We start from the raw sequence: 18,999 nt of genomic DNA, 5'->3' as shown, positions 1-18,999 counted from the left end.
ATACTAGGGATGTGCATTCGTTTAGAACGAATTAGGCAATTTCAACAAAATTGACTAATTTGTCTGGATCCAGGAAAATTTTGTTTTTGGGTTAGCGTGGGGGGAGGGGCACATTTATTAAAAAAAAAAAAAAAATCCAACCCTTCAAATTTACTTAAATACAACCCCCCCACATCCCGATTTCCCCCCCCCCCAAAGACTTACTGAAAGCCCTGGTAGTCCATCGGGGGTCCCGGGAGCGATCTTCCGTGCTCAGGCAGTCGGGCCTGCCAGGAATCAAAATGGCGCTGGTAGCCCTTTGCCCTTACCATGTAACAGGGGCTACCAGTGCCATTGGTTGGTCCCTGTCGCATGGTAGGAGCAATAGATGGCCAGCGCCATCTTATAAAATAACGCGGGCCATCCATTGCTCCTTCCATGTGACAGGGGCTGACCAGTGGCACCAGTAGCCCCTGTTACATGGTAAGGGCAAAGGGCTACCAGCGCCATTTTGATTAGTGGTAGCCGACGGCCCGAGAGAGACGGATTGCTCCCTGGACCCCGCTGGACCACCAGGGCTTTTAGTGAGTCTTGAGTGGATCGGGATGGTGTGTGTGTGGGGGGGGGGGGGTTAATTAAGTAAATTTGAAGGTTTGAGGTGGGTTTTGTGTGTTTTTTCGGTCCATTTCTGAAAACAAAACGAGAGAACTTTCCGGGTTCAGGGAGTGGACCAAAATGGTCCACCCCGAACACAAAACGAACCGGGGAAAAACAATTGTGCACATCCCTATACCTGACAATTGTTCTTGTTTTCAGGACTGTCCATAAGGTCCTTCAGGACATGGCAAGTGATCTTCCTTGCACCAGCCTGGCCACAGCAAGTACAACATTCCTACCTCTTCTAACCCTCCATTTAACCTTACCTTCCATTGAAGGTGTTTCCAACTCTCAATAACCCAGGAGGATGGCATATTTTGCCATCTGAACCTACAATTAGTGGCCCCTATGGTGTAGATGTTGAATGGTGGAGGTGGAGAATGTTTTGATTTCAGCCAAGAAAACTTCAACCAGAAAAGCTCATGTTTAGATTGCTTGCGAGTAGTATTTTTTTTTATAGCAGTGAGTTGCAGTTATATTCTGTGATATACTTTCTTATGCATTATAAATTTATATAATGCTGTACTGTTAATGTCCTAACATGTTAAAAAGGTTTTCTTTTTGTTGATATATAATGAAAAGCTATTGTGAGACATCTTAGAAACATTAGCTCATTATTCATCACAAAAGTGTGTGGAAACACCAGAATCCAACAAAGCATAATTGGAAACCATTAAGTCATCATCCTGCAGGAAAACATTCTCATATTCTTGTCATTGAGATGGCATGTAGCTGCAGACAATTTTTTAAATGTTTTCTATACTTCATGCTGAGATCATAATTGGTTTTTGCATTATAAAAAAAAAAACTTGTGTGAAGTGACTTTCCTAGTGAATTTCTGCCTTTAGAGTGTGAAAGTTTTGGGTTTTTTTTTTTATTATTAGTTTCATGAGGCTTTTTTAGCTGACTGAATCATAAATTCGCTCTTTATTACATTGTCTTAAGGCTACTGAAGCAAAGTGGTCCAAAAAACTACCTTTCTTTTCTTTGCTTTTCATTTCTGTCCCCTGAAGGTTATCACCAAACTGCTCTATAATTCAGGTGAAATAAATCAAGTGGTGCAAGACTTAACTAATAAGATCATCTCTCCTGCATCCCCATGATTTTGTGCCACTGAATCACAGCAATCTCTTGAGGCCTAATTCAACTAATCAGCATATGAAGGAATGTCTATTCAGTATTATTGTATGCCTCAAGGAGCACTTAAACTTAAACATTGGCTGCACTGAGGTGAAAGCTGAAAGGCCGAGTTAATGCATCCGCGCTCTAGAATATATTCCTGACAGGCAAAATTCAGTTATTATGTGTAGCTTTTCTAGACTTAAAGCTGATTTATGAAAAACATAATCTTCAATTCTGCCTAGCTATAAAAGTAAACCTGAAGGTGCTGTACATCTGCTACTGAGCTGAAGGCCTTTATAGTGCATTAAAGGGGTAATTCTGTGCAAATTAAGTTTTAAATAAAAAAAAAAAAAACATTTTTCAGCAATAAGATACCTGTCAATTTTCTGCTGCTCATATCTATCATTTTAATTAGATGGAATGATATTTTCAATATTCAATATATTCTACTATTTAGTGTCATTACCAATTGGAAAATTAAGTTCAGAAAATGGGACATAAAATCAGGAGCAATCCAATCGCAAAACCAGAGCAAATGGTGCACTATACTCCGTATATATACTGTCAATAAAGTGCACTCAAACCTTAAGGTTTGAGTGCACTTTATTGACATAAAATCAGGAGAACATTTGTATTCCTATCCTTGGTATCTTATATTATATGAACAATGCTTAAAGAAGATAAAAATATACAAAACAGCCTGGTTCTATTGTGCTCTGCTGAGTGGACTTTGTTCTCCTTTTTCCATCCCAAAGCAATATCTAATATTGCTACATTTCATGAAATCAATTCAACACACAATAACTAAGCTAATTTTGAATTATTCCAGATAGGCAAGATCTAAGTCATGCATGCATCTGACATGAAAACAAATCTTGACCATCTGAACTATCGAATAAGTTGCCCTGGAAAGCAACAATGAAATTCTAGTTTTTCCCAACCATAATTCATTTAAAGAAAATAAAAATCATTTACTTAACCTACTTCTCCTGACTAATGGACTTGATCTAGAAATCGCTATCGCTAAACTGAATAATATTCATTATAATTTCAGAATCCTTTCTAGTGCCTTCTGAATTCTTAAACATTAAAACAGATACATGACAGCAAACGTTCCATCCAGTCTACCCAACAAGCTTATGTGGTAGTATCTGCCGCACCATACAAGCCACCCCCCATATCAGTTTCCCAGACCATCAAGTTAGGACCCTTGTTGGTTGCTGGTTGAGTCCAATTTCCTGTCACCTTTTGCCATTGAAGCAGAGATCAATGTTGGAGTTGCATCAAATGTTTCAGGCTTATTGGTTAAAGGTAATAGCCACATCAGCAAGTTACCCCCATGCTTATTTGTTTTCCCAGACCATAAAATTCAATGTCCTTGTTGGTTGTTGTCTGAATCTAATTCTCCTTTTCCTCTTATCCCCCTGCCATTGAACCAGAGAGCAATGATGGGGTTAAGGGTAGTAATCACCATATCAACAAGTTAATCCCCATGCACTCTTTTCTTCTTTTCCATCTTCTAGCCTTTAGGGATCCATGGTGTTTATCCCATGCCCTGTTGAATTCTTTCACTGTTTGTCTTCACCACCTCTTCTGAAAGGGCATTCCAGGCATCCACCACCCTCTCATGAACAAATACTTCCTGACGCTGGTTCTGAGTCGTCCTCCCTGTAGTTTCATTTTGTGACCCCTAGTTCTACTGATTACTTTCCAGCGGAAAAGGTTTGTTTATGCATCATTAAAACCTTTCAGGTATTTGAAGGCCCGTGCACTTCCTCTCCTCCAGGGTATACATAATTTAAATCCTATGTAGATAAAATGGAGAATTGAGCAAGTTTAATTCAGCAATTCTTGGCTTTTCCTTTTTTCTTACACATTCTGTAAACTTTTATGACATGAAAATATGCATTTCAATATTTTTATTCATCAAAATTTGCCTGTGATACTTTGTAAAATTTCCCTCTTTGGGCGCTCACTGCTACTGGGGTAAGATCTCATTATACTCTGAGACAACGGTATTAACCTGTGACTCTGTTTGCAGAAATGAGCCAGTACCACTCATTTAAATATTATTCAATGAGATTCATGGCATTTTATTTAGTGTAAAAAGTCTGTGTAAAATTGTGGACTTTTTCTTTAAAAATAAAAAAAACTACACCTTGAGGTTGTGAAGTTGTCATGGAAAATTACCAAATTGCATGATTTTCTGCACATAATTCTGTCATGTTGATTTGGATGATTCTTCAGCTCAGTGATTTTGCAGAATATTTAGAGCATGCAAAATAATGGCAAATAGAACATTACAATTTTCTAACTTTGTGTGCATTCACATTACTGAGCCATGAATGGCTTTGCAGCATTGTAGCCCAGAGAGAAGATGCCAGGCCCCTTATACTGACTACCAAGCTTTCAAAGATTTACTAATAATCCATTCCTGCAGTTAATCGGCAAATATGTGCTTTCTTAAGCAGAGGGGGTCATTTATCAAAATGCGATAAGGCGTTTTTGCATGCGTTAAGGGCTTATCGCATGTGAAAAGCCCCGTTAATGCATGTGATAGGCCCTTACTGCATGCGATCGCACCATATCGTATGGTGCAATGCAAATTCAGAAAATAGGAGGAGTTAGGGGCAGAGAGTGGGGTGGGTTAGCCTGTCTGCGAAGAGCTATCGCACAGCCGTAATGCCGATTTTAACTATACCTCTTTGAATTGTTAGGCTGTGCGATAGCTGCCGTGATGTAAGGTTTCATTGCCCTTTGCGATGTCTCCCGTAAGGCCTATTTCAGGTGAATTGAAGGGTCCAGTGCCCTGGGGGGAGGGAGGGGAGAGAGAGAGACTGGCCATAATGTTTTTGTTTTATTGTTTTATTGTATCACCCACCTGAGTTCTTTGTAAACCGGCATGATGTGCTGCACGAATGTCGGTAAATAAAAGTTAATAAATTAAATAAATAAATAAATAAATAATGTCATTCCCATAGGTAGGTATTTGTATCCCTATGGTAGGCCCACCTAGTAACTCGAGGTGGGGATTCGGTAAGAGTGTAGGGGGTTAGGGCCCACTTTGACATTGAATATGACACCTACGAACAGAACAGTGGTCTCATGAAGATTTGATGACCTTTGGAGTGAGGAAACTCACTCCAAGATGAGATTTGGGCAATATTCTCTCAACCTAGCGAGTCCATAAAGCTAGGTTGAGAGAACATTGCCCAAATCTCATCTTGGAGTAAGTTTCCTCACTCCGAAGGCCATCAAATCTTCACAAGAGACCACTGTTCTATTCGTAGGTGTCACGTAGAATGTCAAAGTGGCCCCTAACCCCCTACACTCTTACCTAATCCCCACCTCGAGTTACTAGGTGGGCCTACCATAGGGATACAAATCCCTACCTATGGGCCATGACATTATGGCTGGTCTCTCTCTCTCTCTCTCTCTCTCTCTCTCTCTCTCCTCTCTCTCTCTCTCCTCTCTCTCTCTCTCTCTCTCTCTCCTCCCCCCCCCCCCCCCCCCCCCCCAGGACCATTAACAGTGGTTGAAGGCAGGAAATACAACAGGTTGGCACTTATCACAGAATCTGAAAAGGGTATTGCAAATTGCACTAACTTAGCTCTTTGCACAGGTAATTAGCGCAAATTGCTATATTAGCATAAAACATGCCCCTTTTGCTATTGCATGCGGTACTTACCGCATTTTGATAAATCCAGGCCAGAGTTCTCTAACCCCTAACAAGTCCTATCTGTTTAACTATGTGTGTTTTTATGATTTGAGATTTATGGATGTTTTTGTTACCTGCCCCAAACTTCAGAAGGCACAGGATATAAGTGATTTTAAATAAATAAAATACATGGCAGATGAGTCTGCATGCAGCATGTATTGACCATTTCTGCAGTAGCTATTGTAACTCTCTGCATGAATTTTTTTTTTTTTGGCCACTTTTTTCCTTACATCCTACATTGAAAAAATGTATGGCTTTTGTTCTTTCCAAAGATACCTCATCTCTGTATGGAGGCCCAATGGGGAAGTTCTTTATGTATCCACAATTTATTTGTATATACATTTTGCCATGGATAGTAAGCAATACAGAGTATGGAGAAAATTTAAAAAACCACTTTCACCAGCGAGGTGGCAAATATTGCAACTCTTTTGTCAACATAATATGGGTTGCTTCATTGAAGTTCCTTGATTTTGAATCTATCTGAACAGGCTGTGGTTTGTTATAGCATAAATGAAATAATTTTGTTTGAAGGCATTTTACATATTTGTATTCATTGGTACTTCTGTCTCCTAAAAAAAAAAAAAAAGCTTGATTCTGTATTTTGCTTGTTGAATTGTGGTGGAAATCCAATGGAGAAGCAGAATTTAGCCTGATATTGCCACAGTTGGCATTCTGTTTCATCAGCTGCCAGTGAAATAGATGTTGTGCCTTTTATATGGAGGTTCATTGCTCCAAAGTTAGAATGGTATTGTTGAAAGAGCAGTCAGTAGCTACATAATACACTTAACCTGATTCCTGAAATGGTTTATAATTACAATTTTAAAAAGGTTTTTTGTTTTAAAGGGATATTGAAAATGATAATATTCAAACATTTATAAGGGCTATATCAGCATAAGTGATGTGATAATCAGTATTGTCTGTGTGCCTATTCTTTCAGTAAATTAAAATATTACAGTAAATAGCTGGTGGCATAGCTCAGTCCCTTCCATAAATATTGTCATATGCAACAAGTCTTGTGTATCATCTGTATAACCTGATTGAACAAGGAAAGCACAGCTTTCTTGAGCTACAGGCCTTGATATTCCATTTAACTGTTTTGATACCCCTTTTTTTGCTCATCTTCTAGGCCTATTCCACTCTCCTTTCTAGTACCTTACTGCTTGTGAAACAATTTTTTTTCTTTCCAATCATTCCTTAATTTTCTGTGATCTGTCACCTTCAGCCTTTTCTTAACTTCTTTCCTAACCTATGTTCCCTAAAATAGTTTAAATTTCCACAGGTCAGTGTTTTGCTAGTGCCTTAGTTGAGAAAAAAAACCATTAAATGTTTTTCTATAATGCAATCAGAGCAAAACAGAAAGTGATTCAAGTCATCAGACACTATTTATGCTCTATAGTCCAACCTGAATGGACTACCTTTTGTATTGTCCTGAAAGATATGAGACCTAATTGTCCTTTAATTGAATTTGCATTACAGCTATGTTTAGTATCACTATTAAACTTTTTTTTTGTTTTCCTTTTGATAGTACCAGTTTTTAGTCTCTGAGCATAATGAAGAATAACAAAAGCTTCAAGGCGAGCATAGTGGTTGACTGGGTCATTCAATCTCTTAAGTTCAAAGAGAGGCCCTGCTATGGGATTTACTGTCCTTTTTCATGGGGATAAGGGAGAGAAAGGTGTCCATAAGGAATTTGTGAAAGGAAAAGAAAATACAAAGTAAAGCAGAAGCTTTTGTGGTGCAACTATAATAAGAGTAATTCATCACACTGACACTTGAAAAGGTTAAAGAGAGGCCAGCCATTCCTACTAAAAGGTATGTCTAACAAAAAGGATTTGAAAATGTAAAAGAAACATAGGACTATCTTGACTAATAACACAAATCAACAAGCAGTTTACTTTTTATATGGCAAAGTGACTTCATTTCTCTATCTACTTGAGTCCTTATAGCCCTGCTGCTCTCAGACTGATTATTTTTTATTCCCTATTATGATTTTCTTGAAGGCGAGCATCTTTGCTTTCCCAGCACCCATTAGTATCTTCTGTTCTGAGCTGATTGTGATTGACTTGGGTTTTGTAGCTTCTAGTCCCTTGCTTTACATCTGTATTTGTTTCCTATTACAACTAAAGATAAATATCACAGGGTTAGGATGGTTGTGAAACAGAATATTGGAAATGGTTTATTAAATTTGACATAGTATAATTGCCATATTAGTCTATTTAGTTTTTTAGAAATTTCAAGTTGAATACCCTCCCTTTTTTATTGAACTTAAATTAATTAAAACATTTTTTTAAACTGAAATTTCAAGAATACAATCTTGAAGTAGAAATGGCATGGTGCTAAACAGAAATTACTATTCATATTTAATTTTTATTTAATTCTTAACCATCTTCTAGACCTCTAATAGTCAACCAAAGTTTACAAAGTAAAATAGAAATCAAATTAAAATGCAAATATGCATACTGTCAATAACAAACTTCAAAGAAAACATGAGAATATAAAAATACTATATAAAATACCAGCAGTCTATCAATAACATCAACACACATGATCTAACCCATAAGTCAACCACATCTTGTCCTATGCATTTATATCATACCATTATTCTTTTCATTCATCTCCACTAAATCACATAGTAACCAATAGAAAAATGACAATACTTAGTGTATTAAAATAGAATTTTAATCTTCTATTCCAAGAACCATGTTTTCACTTGCTGCTGGAAAAAAATGGAATAATTATGTCTCCTAATATCAAGGAGCCTGTCCCACAATACAGACCCTCGAAGTAAGGGACCTACATACATTTGGCTAAGAGAACCTTTGAAGTGTTTAATATAGACCTGCTGTACCATTGATTTTGACATTGTCATAAGGAGTTGAAACATAGGGTGAAATCTCAAGCTTGGCTGGCAAAACAATCTTACTTTTTATAGATCTGATTTTGTTGGAGAAGTAACATATATTTAACAATATGCACAGTACTATGATGTAAAGTTGCAGTTAATTACAATGGAAATGTTCAGCTTTCAAAATTAGTAGCGGACTGAAAACATTTTTCCCCTTAAAAACTGAAGTGATATGCTCTCTTTCAAACACATGAAATGGATTTGTATATGTAGTTTTTGGGATTAAAAATCTCCCCATTTTTCTGAACCTTTAGTGCTATGTGACCTTTTCAAACTAGAACTGTATGCTTATCTAATCAGGTAATTTAATATGCAACACATCCTAATAATATGTAATCATACAGATCTTAGCTTTGCTTCTTCCTTTGTTACCAGACTGCAGACACTATGAACTACGCTAAGACAATTCTACAGTGTGCACTAGTCTGTGCTAGGATGATATAGTGATGCAGTCAGATGTTATATCACTTGAAAATTAAATGTCATGCTGCAGCATGTTGAGCATTATGGAGAAAAATAATCTTCAGATAGTGACTGTTACTCTAATTTAGTTTGGGAAACATCAGAAGTTTAACATTGGGCTGGCCCAAAAGCTATTGGCAGTGCTGTATACCGCTATGTGGAAGACTGGTAGTCGTTTTCTGGATGCAACTTCCATGCGTCAGGCTGATTGGGGGCTGGGAATAATGTAGAGTCTTATGTAATGGTTAGAATTCTCTACCTTTGTGGCTTGTGAGCATAAGTCACAGATTGGAATGAGTCATGATATTACATGTACTAGATTTCAGAGGTAAGTCTGCAGCGCCCTGTTGAGAATTGTTACTGTAAAGGATGGCTTGTAGTGGTAGGAGGCAAAGGCCTAACTCAGTTCATAGACCTCAGTTTCAGCCCCATATTATCAAGAATGTCAGTGAGCAAGGCTGGAGCAGATTTACTGGGCTGGAAGCTCAAGTATGGAGGAAGGCAAGCATTATATTGTGATTTTGTGAATGTATACTGTTCCTGGCCTTGAATTGTAGAAAGTGTGGGTTATAAGGGTTTTAAATAAATTAAATAAGCCAATAGTATAGTCGACAATCTCTGAAAATTGATATGTATCAAAATATTTTTGTTTACAATGCTGTGATTGTATGGGATATTGTAAAATGTGAACAGATCATTAAATACAGAGATAAAATAAAGTTTAACACCAAGGCAAAAAAGTACAATAGTTAAGGAAGTATGCATTGCATCTAAAGGGGAAATCTACAAAATTTGAGGATGAAACAGCTGCTGGATTAGTTTAGTCTTTCTTCTTTTCTTAGAATGCCTTTCCAACAAGAATGATGTAATGCCAGGTAAAGGAAAGTGGTGTTTTTTAGGGAGACTTTTGCAATACACCACCATAGCTGCATGTTTTTTCCCCTCAGTGTCAGCTTTTGGAAGTAGAATATGAAGCTTCTTATTCTATTCTGAATATAATATACATAGTAACATGAGGTTGAAGGTAGGTCAAATATTCCTCTCATTTAACCGTTTTTCAATTACTGGCAACTTCTAGTGATGATCCTGAAGAAAGTAGAAAGATAATGCCACAGTCAGTTTTGTCTTCCATTATAATTGCCTTTTTGATCCCCAAATTGCATCTCTACAGTAATATATTACTTTTTCAATTTTATAACCCAGCAGTTTTATCCTCCTTTGGATTTCCAGTTGAGTCAGAACAGGTTGTGGTGTCATGAGCCATCATTTAATTTCTTATATTGTACTTGGTTACATGTTCATCTTTTTGGCTTTGTTTTTAAATTATACTCATCATTTTTTAAGCTGATTATATGCTGCTTTGAATAAGTTCCAGTTTCATGAACCATTTGGCTGTGGTCTGATTGGAGTTTGATAGTTGTGAGATTTTCATCTATGTAGGTCAGTTATAGCATAATCAATATTGTGGACCCTATAATGAGTTGAAAGTAAAACTGCCCAAGGAATCTGCTTTGGCTTTGAGTATATACAGATATATAGCAAACTGTGGATGATAAGTCTGACCAGAAACTTATCTATGGTTGAACAGGAAGACCGGTGTTGGTGGTTCTGTAGACCAGAAAGAAGCAAGTGGTGGTGTCAGTGCTGCGTCATTGGACCCCCATAATCAGAGGGTCAGACCAGAAGGTGTGCAAGGCAGTGAAAGGTAGCAACATCAAGGTACATGGACTGAAAGGGAGCAGGCTACCAGGCCAATAGGTGGTGGCAACATTGATCATATGGGTTGAGGAGGGGCTGGCCGTTGAGAGGTGGCAACATCAAGAGCCCACACAGGGCCAAAGAACAGACACTGTCAGTGAAAGTATGCTGCTTTATTTGGCCCATGCATGCATCATCAGTTGTGCCAGAAGTGAGCACAGTAAATAGAAGCTATTGCTTGGGGCTGAGAGAGGGTTTGTGGGTATGTGATAGGTGAGGTACAACTATACGGTGTGCTGCCAATGGCATGCTTGTTTGGAGAAGAGGAATTTGCTCTAATAATTTGTCACGATGTGTAGGTCTAGACTTTTAACGTAGTGCAACTAACACATGGGATATGCCTAAGTCTATCATAGCTGTTAACATACTGTTTCCCAGCCAGACTGCCATAGCACACTGGTATGATTTGAAACAAAATCCTTCTAATTCTTCTCTGTACCAAATATCTCCCTTCATTTCAACCACCTGCCCCTCCTCCCAAATCTCCTCCTCCTCTCATCCCTTTTCTTACCTTTCTTTTCTTTATGGCAATGTAAGAGGTCTAAAACTGTCCTTTACTAGTGAGGTATGTGTGTCTAGAAACTTACTATGAGATCAGAGAAGTATGTTAATTTTTTTTACACACTCCCCATTAGGAAATGTCCAGGACTTTTTTTCATCTTTATTAAAATGTATCAATCGCCTAACACACAAAAGCTCTAGATCTACAAGTTTACATACATAGGGGTAGATTTAAAAAGGGTGTGCGCGCTACCCGGCGCGCACACATGCACGCCTGATTTTATAACATGTGCACGCAGGCCACTGAGAGGACCTGCTCCCTAATCTAACTTGATGAAAGCAATTTGAGAGAGACTATTTAAACCAATTGAGCACCATTCCTGTAAAGCCATATTCATGTAAGCGGTGGAAAATAAGATGATCTAGTGTAATGAAGGCTGATGAAATGTCTAAAAGCAGCAGGAGGTAACACTTACAACTTTCCATCCCCCTCCTAAGAATCAGTGGTGGAGGTCAAGAGGAGATTTCTGTGCTCAAACCCTTCCTAAAGTCAAATTGAAATGGGTCCAGGATCTTATGCTGTTTAAAAAAGTTTTCAACTGCTGAAGAACATTTTCCAAGATTTTGGCTGTGTAAGATAGAGGAGATTGGTCTATAGTTAGATCATTTTGATTCAGACCAGCTTTCTTTATTAGTGGTCTAACTATTGTTCTCTTTAGGGATAAGGGAACAAACCCTTCAGATATTTACTTTTGTGAAGTAAATAAAACTTAAGGAACCCAGAAGTTTTTATGCATTGTCCATGGAAGCAGTCCAGGCCTCAAGGTTAGAATCTCTTCAGATGCAGGAGAGTATGTTCTTGGAGCAGCTGTGAAGGGGCTCTGAACTGTAATTTATAGATTCCTAGTGAAGGCATATTCTCCATACTACTTGTTCTAGTAGAGATTTCCCACTAGGCTTCTGGAAATAAACTTTGTAATAATCCAAGCCCCAGAGTTTGTGCACTGTGCCAAGGGAGAATGGGAGCAGAGACTTCTAAATGAGTTTGTGATAGGATTCTCAGAAGAAATGGAATGGAAATTGTCAGAGGAGAGGAGTCTGAGTCAAGGAGGTCCTTAGGAATATCCTGCTTAGGGATTTAGGAGTCCAAGGAATCACCTACTTCTGATTGCTGAACTGTAATTTCTATGACATTATAGAGATTTTATTCTACTCTGGATATTACTAGAAAATGGTGTGTATTTTGCTGAATTTTAACCATTACACAAGAACTTCAGTAAGCTTTATTTTCTGGATCACCAAATTTGGTATGGTGGGGATTTTCTTTGACCGGAGGTAGAGAGGATACATGGCCTTAAAGCAGTTTCCCAACATTTTCAATGGTTGTATGGTACATCAATCTTCACGAATTGGGCAATGTGGACATGGCAAGGACTCAAGATGCCTTTTCTCATAGGGGAGCCATTCCTTCCCCTTTTATCATTTTGGTCGCCCTTCTCTGTACTTTCTCCAGTGCAATTATATCTTTTTTGAGATGTGGCGACCAGAATTGTACACAGTATTCAAGGTGCGGTCTCACCATGGAGCGATATAGAGGCATTTCAAAATGGGGAAGTGTTTACTGATTTCTGAGCAATCTTCCAAGCCTTGGCACTTTGTGGGCTAGATAACTGCAATTCTATTTACTTAGGCCTTCCTAAGGCATATATATATATGTCCAGAATGAACTCTAAAGATTAAATGCCATACTAGCCAGCTCTCCTCCATTCAAGATCTATTGTATCATTAAATAACCCTTGCCGCCTGAGACCTTTTTTGATTGGGCCGATAGTATATAGGTAACTTTCTAATCAACTATACAGTTCATGTTGGGTTTTTCTTAGTCTATTTCCCTCCCATAGGTCTATTCCTAACTTTATTCAGACATGTTAAGAATATGCAAGGTAAATCACTGCCACATTGAAGTATCAACACATGCAAACTTAAACTAGCAATGTTTAAACTTGTGTTTATGCTCTGAATTTCTGGATATTAAGACAATGATAAAAACATTAAGTTCAAATCACTTCTATTATGAGCAAAATACAGAGATAGGAGTTTAGTTTTGAAGGGCGGGCTTTTAGAGGCTTTCAGAACTGCACTCCTTCAGTGTCCTGTCCAGTGTAAGCACATTTTTAGTCACATTGCCCAGTTTTGATTAATTCCTGAGATAGCAATGATTGGTATGCAAAGGAGGAGAAAAATGTCAAGTGGTTCATCCAATTGAAATGTCTGTTAGTACTACAGGCAAATTCTTACAACTTGAGTGCTTGGATCATGGAATTGTTTACACACACTTGGGATGCTGATTGAGCAAAGGTTTCTTGACCATCTGTGCCTTAGGATGGGTGGGGAAGTTCAATATAGCTGGCGAGTCGGGGGAATGAAGGAATTTGTAGGAATATTGTTTTTCATAATCTTCATTATAATCAAATAATATTCATAAAGCATGGAATCAGTTTCACTAGTAAGCTTTAATTCCCTGAAAGCCATCTGTGACAGCAAATTCCAGGATAGTTTACGTAAGAACTGACACATCTGACCTGAAACAAGGTTAATTGCCTTCTTGCCAGCATGAGACAGCAGCTCTGACTATGAAAAGCATTACAACCATTTATTTCTGGCAGCACACACACTAAAATCAATTGGAATCTTTCATTGCTAAGATAACTGTACTATATCGAGGCCAATGCATTCTACTAATGTATGGTATTGATTCAGAATTTTTTTTTAACTTACTATGCTTAAGACCAACTAAATATTAAACAAAAGTATATTTCTAACCAATGGTAAACATCACCTTGTTGCACATTTACTAAGGAGTGTAGCATTTTCTTGTCCTGTGATTGACTCAAATAATTTTAAAATATTAGTTTTAGACCAGAATGTATGAGGTGCACTCTTGATACTACTTTAGCCTGGATTTTGGCTGTGATGATCTACTTTAAAGCAGAATGGCTTCTACTTGTTGCAAAATTAAACCTTGCAGCAAATAGAATGATGGGTCTTAAGATATCAAAGAATTACTAATTTTTTTCTAAAGCAGTCCTATTACCAAGATGTGTATTCTGGTTTAGTTAACTTGAGCTTGAGAGAGTTATCTGGTGAAGCCTTAGGATGTAATTTTCAAAGAAATTACACATGTATATGTAACATACTATCCTAGCAATTTTCAAAAACCTATTTACATGCATAAAATGTATTTGCAAATGTAAGACTATTTTAAGTGTACAAATCCTTTTTGAAAATTAACCCTCCCAATGTTTTCCTTCCCAAAAATTACTTTGTTTGGACCTTCTCCATCCAAAGATTCGATACTGTGCCCTTCCATAAAGCCTCTTTTTCATCTCTCAAGATCTGACATCAGGTAGTTTCTCATTCTTTTTAAGATGCCTCACTCACTCCCCCCTTCACCTTCACAGTATCTCAGCGCTTTAACTGCCAACCTTTAATTAAATTTTCTTCCTCTTTCATTCAGATCAGCAGTTGATGCACACCACTGATCTGGAATAGGGGTCCTTTGTAAGGAGTAGGGGCCTGAGTAATGGGCTGGGAAACAGGGTTCAAACACCACTTCTCCCACGGATAGTCCCTTCATCTCATGTTGTCTCAGGTGTCCACTTTGATTAAAAGCTCTTTCCAGCAGGGACTTATTACACCTGAATGTTTAACACAATTTTATGGCACTGTGTATGTCCAATAGTAACTATAAAAAAAAATAAGTGGTGTTATCTAAGGTTATTTCCCCTTCCCTCCCTCCCCACTGAATTTTTCCTTAGGAATGTTAGTTTTTCTGTTCTCATCAAATTTTTGTTTTACCACAGTCTTACGGGTATCCATTTGTGTATGGACAAACCAAGAAGCAATGTTAGGATAAATGGTCAAGGCCAACACGGGGTTAAATATAAACAGAGGTAAAACGGAAGTATAATGGCACAACTTAAAATGAAAATACTGGTAACAAAACTTTACTGAGTAATAAAAACAAAAGCAAGTAAACCAAAATAGAGTTCAAATACTATGTCAAATGACTGTTTCATCAACATAGCCTGTATCAGGGTAAAATATTTTTAACCATGCAAATGAACGTGCAAAATTAAATATAACTTTATAAATATATGTATATGTAATTATTTAGCCGGAAAGGGGTTTTTCCTGGATAAGTCACTGTATACAAAAGGAAGCAAATATGAATATAGTTCTCTCCTCTACAAGTTCCAATAATTCCCTTTTGCTGCACTGTCCAACTATTTGTGTTGCATAGTAAGTACATAATACTATCCTTTAAAAATTCATAACTGATTAATGCCTTGTTTAATAGATCATTAAGCATCTATGGTAAGAGTTTTACCTCCAGACTTCAAAATGATAGATGGGCTTGAATTGCAGATACTGAATCTCTCAAACTAGTTAAGTGTTTGTGTTACTTCCAGTTAGGTAAAGGCATACTGTACAGTATTTTAGTATTCCTTGAGAAAAATTTTAGTATCATAAGCATTTAGAATAATGTATGAAATTGAGCCATGTGAGTTTTGAGTATTACTGAAATTGCGCTAATTAGCCAATTGAATTAATTGTCTTGGATGTTCCTTTCAAAGAAGAAAGTACCTAGATGTTAGCAGAACATACTATAGTCCAATTTTACGAAAGAATAAAATGGTGAAAAAAAGCTGAATGTTCTTATAACAGGTGTGACTAGAAGAATACTAATGCTTGTTCTCTCATTATTCTTAAATAGACACAAATAACTCGGCTGTTTTGGAATAATTTAGGCTGCAACTTTATTGAAACAAAGTAATTATTGTACCCAAGCTACAAACCTAACCAAGCCAATGTACCTCCAGCCAGTTGCCATGCTACTAGGAAAGCAGCTATTCCAGCCAATTAGCCAACTCAAACATCCCCAATTCTGCTAGAGGGCCATAAGCTTCCCGCCATACCACTAGCTGGGGAAACTCCTATAATTTCCTCCATATTAGCTCCTCTGTGATACTTTTGACACCCTTTCCCTCACTTTGCCAACTGGGCAGACTGAATGATGAGGAGGAATAAAGCATGACTAATACTCATTTTATGGCTCGGATATCTGCAATTACAACAAATCTCGCTGCGACAATTATCATCATCAAAAAACACAACATCAAAATAAAATACTGAGGGGGGATGAAGGATGCCATGACTGTCAAGGAGAGGAAAAAGGCGGGCAAAACTTCACTACAACTGCTTTTTTCTCGCTCAGTAGCCCCTCCCCTTCCAAACATTCTAATTTAATACCAAATCCCAGTATGACTTTCTCTAATAATCCAACACCCTAACCTCCCCATCTTCAACCCTCTAATTTCTCTATACCTTTCCTATTCAAAATTACTCCATTCAACATTAAGTAAAAATAGGGCCCCTACCGATAAGCATTCCCTGTTACACAGTTATATAAGGCAGACACGGGCCGATTCAGTAAAATCCGCGGGCGAACGGGCCACTCTCCTGTGCGCGCGATTCTGTATTTAAATGAGGCCTGGCGGTAAAAACAAGCAAAAGGAAGAGCTGGGGACACTAGCGCGTCCCTAGCGCCTCCTTTTGGACCGGAGAAGCGGCTGTCAGCGGGTTTGACATCAGACACTTTCCTGGTGCCCGAAGAAATTAGCCCCTACCTTTGGGTAGGGGCTAATTTCTGAAAGTAAAATGTGCGGCTTGGCACATTTTACTTTCTGTATCACGCGGGGATACCTAATAGGGCTATCAACATGCACATTTTTGGTCCCTTACTGAATAAGGGGTAAGGGAAAACGCGCGTCCAGTGGCGGGTTAACAGTGCGCTCTGTCGGAGCGCACTGTACTGTATCGGCCTGATAGTTTGCTCTGTCAGCCTTTCCTTTTACTCCTTAGATTGGAACACGAGCTGCAGGACATTTTAAATGCAATTCCACTGAATGCATGACTGCTGCTCATGTTTTACTTGTTTTTTCATCTGGGGAGTGGGGTTTTAGATATCTACTTGGGAGTACACATAATATGCTTTGAGTGAGCACATTTTCAAACTTGTGACCTGCAGCGCTGGTTGTGAAGTTTAAAACCTTACTATAGCATTGACTCATTGTTCAGAAACATTCATAATTACGTCTGCTTTTGAGAGCATGTATATTGCTCACCTTGTCACTCATGGCTACATGTTAGGTTTACATGGTGCTTGAGCTAGGAGAAAAGACTGTGGAAAACTGTTAGTATATATGTGCACGAAGAAATTCGCAAACACTAAATTATTTAGAAATATAAATAGTAATTAATTTTATATCTACTAGATAAATGAAGCTTGACCGTGCCGCAGATGTGCAGTAGAGAGCAACTCTACCGCGCATGCGTGGGCAGCACGTTGGTCAGAACTTGCCAGTAACCAAAATGGCCCGGCAAGGAGCAGTAGCGGCATCAGCAACGAGCAGTGGCACGCGCGCACGAGGGAGGGAGGGAGGGAGGGACCTCCCCCGGAGATCTTCCATCTGTGCCATCCAGAGGGGGAGTGACTGAGGGGAGGGAGGAGAGAGTGAGGGGGGAGGAGTGGGGGGGGGTGGGTGGGAGGAGAGAGTGAGGGGAGGGAGGGGAGAATGAGGGGTAAGGAAATGGACTGAAAAAAAAATGTTAATGTAGCCCGTTGTTACGGGCTTAACAGCTAGTATTTATATATTTCCTAGATTACTTGAATTTGAAAGCTGTTTCTAAAGAAGGGTAACTTTGATCATTAAGACTTGAGATAGAGCTCTTGAAACTTATTGTAATCGCTGATCTCAAAAACTGAAAAACTGTGATAAATAATGTATAGTTTTGCTTTTATATCCATCAAGAAAACTGTATGAAAACTTTGACCTTTTTGTATATATAGAGGTTGCCTTGGGGACAATGCAATAAATAATTCAAAATGCACTACAGCCCTGAAAGCAAAAATTCCTTCATTTTTGATTCTTTAACGGTAAATCAATTGCTTTAAGCTATGATTAAACCTAAAAAAAAAAGTGTAGCATTTTTTTGAATTGTTCTCATCTGAGACTTCTGAGAATAACTCCTGTGATTGTGTGGCTGCGGAATAACCACATAATTAGCTTGTTGCCGCATAATTGACTACCTTCTACAGAATCAATATACCTGAAACGTTCTCACCTTCTAAATTCAATCTTTTAAAGAAAGCTACAGGATGCCTTCAGTCAAAGTTTTTTCTCTGATACCGCCCCCTCACCTGGTAAACAGCCTGCAGGAAACTGGAGGGGTAGGAGTGAGGCTGAAGCTCTAGCAGATGAAAGAAGCAGCACTCCCTAATTCTTCTATTGTCTCCCCCTTCTCATGTCTTGAAGAGAATAGGTTAGTGGGGGGAGAATTTATAGCGAATACCATGTATCAATATATGTACCTATGTTTGTGTAATAGCATGACAAACCGCTGATGATGGTAGCATTTTTAACATACATAAGCTCATATACTTGGAAAGACAAGATCTTTCTCAGGAAAATATAAAATGGATGGCTATACTATTTCAGTGTAAAACAAATGTGATGCTTCACATTTGTAACATTTTGATAATTGTTTTGTACTTGTAAACATATCTTTTTTTAATTTGTATATAGTTTGAATATTTAAAAACTGTGAATGGTTTTAATAAAAAAAAAATATTTGACTTTCCATAGCCAGCTGTGACGCTTTATGGAATATTATACAAATTTGCCATAAGACTTTCACAGAATTTTGAAAAATTTGCCATAGAATTTGCTAACTCTTACCCCAGAATTTGAAAAATCTGCTGCAGGAAACAGGTAGCTCTGTGAATAATCTTTTTATATACTGAAAATGTACTGTTGCTAGCTTATGCATAGCC

The 18,999-nt window shown here is 38.1% G+C and overlaps 1 protein-coding gene across 2 annotated transcripts in view; it reads left to right on the top strand.

Moving 5' to 3' along the window:
* Positions 1 to 18,999, top strand: part of SPSB4 (splA/ryanodine receptor domain and SOCS box containing 4) — a 301,733-nt gene that overhangs the window by 224,740 nt on the left and 57,994 nt on the right. The gene's annotated exons all lie outside the window — the stretch shown is intronic.

The sequence above is a fragment of the Rhinatrema bivittatum genome, chromosome 9, assembly GCF_901001135.1.
Source record: "Rhinatrema bivittatum chromosome 9, aRhiBiv1.1, whole genome shotgun sequence".
Taxonomy (NCBI): Eukaryota; Metazoa; Chordata; class Amphibia; order Gymnophiona; family Rhinatrematidae; genus Rhinatrema; species Rhinatrema bivittatum.
This window is presented reverse-complemented; position numbering and strand designations above follow the sequence as displayed.